The sequence below is a fragment of the Argiope bruennichi genome, chromosome 6 (genome assembly GCF_947563725.1).
Source record: "Argiope bruennichi chromosome 6, qqArgBrue1.1, whole genome shotgun sequence".
Classification (NCBI taxonomy): domain Eukaryota; kingdom Metazoa; phylum Arthropoda; class Arachnida; order Araneae; family Araneidae; genus Argiope; species Argiope bruennichi.
The window spans coordinates 95,304,338-95,308,641 of record NC_079156.1 but is presented as its reverse complement, the minus strand read 5'-3'; positions in this window follow the sequence as shown (position 1 = coordinate 95,308,641).

Below are 4,304 nucleotides of genomic sequence, written 5' to 3'. Positions count from 1 at the left end.
AATGCAACTGGAAATTAATTATGAAATAGCTGATTAGAAGGCTGTTTTTGGTGATTAATCGTTGGCATTCTATTATTACACAAGTACAAGGAATGTAAATATGTATTTTTGATGCATCTTTTTGATTGAAACAAAACAGATTTTTGCAGAACTGACTAATAGTTGAAAAACCATATATTGAATTTCATTAAGTCATTAAGTTTTAGAGTTAATTAATTTTGCATGCCTGTGGTAGTACTGACCATTCCGTAACGGGTCAAACCCCGTTACGGATTTCACTCAAAACTTAGTAGGACTTTATATTTTAGATAATAAACCTTAATATCAAATTTTGTTAGTCGACCTATTTATATTTTGCATTTATTGTGCTCACTTGCACTTGGACAGGCGGGTGGATATAATTGCTCTGATAACAATCTACAAACGTGATATAATGACATATTATCAAATCACATCAATTTGGTTCAAAGCGTTTTTGATTAACATAATAACAAAAAATATTTTTTGAGTTAAGAAAGCTGTGAAATTTGTAGATTTATCAAAATCTAGACATGAACTCGAAGACAGAATTTGTTGTAAATGTCAAAGTTTTCGTATTTCAGATTTTGTGAAGTTTCTATGTTCCAGGCTTCCCTGCGTACTACTTACTCATTCTGGCATTATGTCTGTTAATCTATCTGTTTTTGAATATGGTAATACAAAAAGGCTATGAGATAGAAATATCTAATGGCTGTATTCAAAGTGCACATTTTATTAGGAGGCCAATATTTTTTCTTGGAGAAAGTATGCGAAAGAGCACTCCTACTGGTTTGTTGATTTCAATAATTTCTGTTTGCAAACTTTGTATAAAAGAAAATGAAAACACAACAAGATAATAAATTGAATTGGATATTGGACCTAAATTGGTATTGGCTAAATTTTGAATTTAAGCAGATATTATGAAAATATTCAGTACTATATTATCATTACTACACTTAGAAACTCAACAAAAAAGTGTCACTTGGAATTAATATCGAATAAAGATGAAATTGAACAGTTCCAACTGTTTTCGTAGATGTAAGTCAAATAATTTTAAATTTTGAAAAAATCACATTATCTCTATACATGTATATATGTATATATATTACTATGTTAGTAAAATGAGTTTTTTTATATTATGTATGTAATGTATTATTATAGCGTATATTATAAACAAGGAGTTTCAAGAAATCAAATTTATATAGTTATTAAATAGAAATATGTAATTCGCAATTCCTTTGGAGTTAATATGCCATTTTAAAAAAATTATTCCTAAAGGAAAAGTTATAAATTGATAAAAGTAATAATTTTAAATATGAAAACTTTATAATGGGAAGGATTTTATAGAGGAGAAAGACATTTTAAAGATATTTGTACTATATATAAAGGTTTTCCAAACTGTGTGTTCCTAATCCATATTTGAAAGTTCACACTCCCGGCAAAAGAGTGCCAAGTACTTAAATGAATATATATCTTATCAGAACTTGAAAAAATGCGATGTGGGAATTAAATCTTCTTCAAATGCATAGTAGCAATTCCGCAAAATTAACGCAATGCGCAAACAGGCGATTCGTGCCGAAAATGTCTCAGCGCAGACTCCGCTTACCCAATAAGGTGTTCCTTTGACTATGATCTTTCAATTCAGTTTGCTTACAAATGAACTTCGAACCGGTCCATTATCATTTGTATATGCATTTGTTATACTTGATAATATATGTGTATATTTGTCTATTTTTTATCCATAAAACTCTAGGAAAAAAAAACAAAGAAAATCATTGTGGAGAGGATGATGTGCTTCTCTGGCGATTTGATTTCTAAAGTATGGGTCGCAATGTTTGAAAGTTTGAGAAACTCTACCATATAGAAAAGAAGCAGGAGGTTTTGGACATTTTTCGAAATTACACGCATCTCATTTGCTCATAAATTGATTGTGCTTTCAAAATGTACTTTAGATATTTATTATAGTTTCTCTTCAAAACATTTATATAAAACTTATAGTATAAAATCTGACCAACTATCTTTTTTGACCATAATAAATTTCAAAAGAATTTTAATCCCTGTCTCTAGTGATCAATCTTTACGTGATAATTAATTTTAAGTGTCAACCTCTCGGTGAGCTATTTATTCCTCAGAAATATATTTGTATTGAACTTAATTTGAATTTCTTTTCTGTGTAGTCTAGTTTGAATACATATAACTTAAAGTTAGAAATTCTTGAGCATATAAATTTATTTCTTGTATCTCCGAAATGGCTCAAATGGCTTGAATCAAATTTTATCTATACTTATAATAAAGCTCAATGTGTGTGTGTGTGTGTGTGTGTGTTGGCGCTCTACAGGCCAGACCGTTTGACATACAGCTACCAAATTTGGTACATGTATACCTTGGAGGTTGGGAATGTGCACCTGGGGTTTCTTTTTTCGAATTTTTAATTAGAATTTTAATTATTAATTAAAAACTAACTTTCCCACCAAAAAAATCTTCCATTTTCCCCACCGCCAACTTTTCCGCCAAAAAAATCTTCCATTATCCCCAGCGCCAAACGAGAAAGGCTTCAGTTTTTTTTTTTTCTCCCAACAGTAATGAGGCTAGGATTAAAATTTTTCGGCGGATTATTTCAATCGGTTCTGTTTATTTTCTTAATGTTTGATGCATTTAAAATGAAACATTGTTAATGAATCAATCTTTCAGATTCATTCTGAAGTACTTTTGAATTAAAATAAATCAGAATAAAGGAAATTAAAAATTTCTAATCCGCATAGCGTTACCCCAACTGGCGTAGAAAAAATCACGTATTTGCGTTACGTAACCGGAGAAGAAAATTCACGCATGCGCATTCTGTTCTGATTGTTGCCATGACAACGTTATCAATGGTTGATTTAAATTATTTTTGGGTTAGTTGCATGCTTTTGTAAGTAAATTGTATATATGTTAGTTATATATTTTTCGTATATGCTTATAGTTTTAAGTACATCGTTTTTTAAGTAGTTTTTTTAAAATCTGTTTTCAACCGTTTATTTTAAACGATTCGTTTTATTTTCTTAGTGTTTGATGCATTTAAATTTAAACATTGTTAATTAATCGATCTACTCATAATGAATCTAAGAAAATTTTGTTGACCAACTCTTGAGATATTACATAAATTTAAAAAGATATTCTTTAGTGCCCATAAAGTTTAAACGCTGAGTGACTCTATTTTCAGTAATGAGATTATAAAAAAATGCTTTGTTTCAGTAAAAAATATTATTATATTAATTGAAGATAAATTCTTTCCTCTTTAATTTAAAGTATAAATTCTACGGGTGCTAACAGAAAATGAGAGAGATACATATTACGTTATGACTGAAGGCCTTTATAATATTATGAATGAATTATATGATAATCAAAATTTGAAGTTTTAAAATATTTTGATGAAGAAGCTATTAAAGTAGAAATTGCATAAAATATTTAATTATTAAAATTTTAACGAACATTAAGATTGGCGAACCGGCTGGTCGCCAAAGGCGGCTAGTATTTAAATAAATTTTGACTTTTTAAGTTTATCTATATAGGTATATTTCCTGTAAAAAAGCGAATTTACAACAAAAAACCATCTTTTATAAATAATTATTAGAGCCTTTTTCTATCTCCTGAAAATGTCATTTAGCGCCATCTATGATCGGAATTCACCATGGTAAATTGATAGTAAGTTTTAAAATGTAGATAGTATATTTAAAAATATAAATTGTAATATAGCAGATTTTTTCGTAGAATGTATTAAAATAAGAGAAATCATGATTTTTTTTTTTTTTTACTTAAATGACCAGTTTATATATAGGTTAGATTGAAAAATATTAAAATATAATCAGTACGTGATTCGAATCTAAATACTTTTTTCTCAAAAAACACGATTTTACAAAAAAAAAAAAAAAAAGAGAGAGAATTGGTTATCCAGGTACTTTAAACTATAAATTGTAATGTGCATTTATATGATATTAAGTTATAATTTCTCTACCTTTTACCTGTTCTTTTTTGTGTTCATTTATTTCTCTTATTTCATGTTTTCTGTCTCACTTGAAATATGGCCTTTAGTGAAAATTCTATTAATCCAATCACATTAGTCCAGTATCAAATATGAGAATTTAAGCTCATTTGTGCTAAATTTGATTAGTTCTTTCTAAAAGTTATTTGTGTAGAAAGTCATACATATTTTATGTTATTAGTAGTACAAAGTAAATGCATCGAAAGACAAGAATCGACTATCCAAAATGAACTCAATATAGAATAAAAATAAGCATTCTATTTCA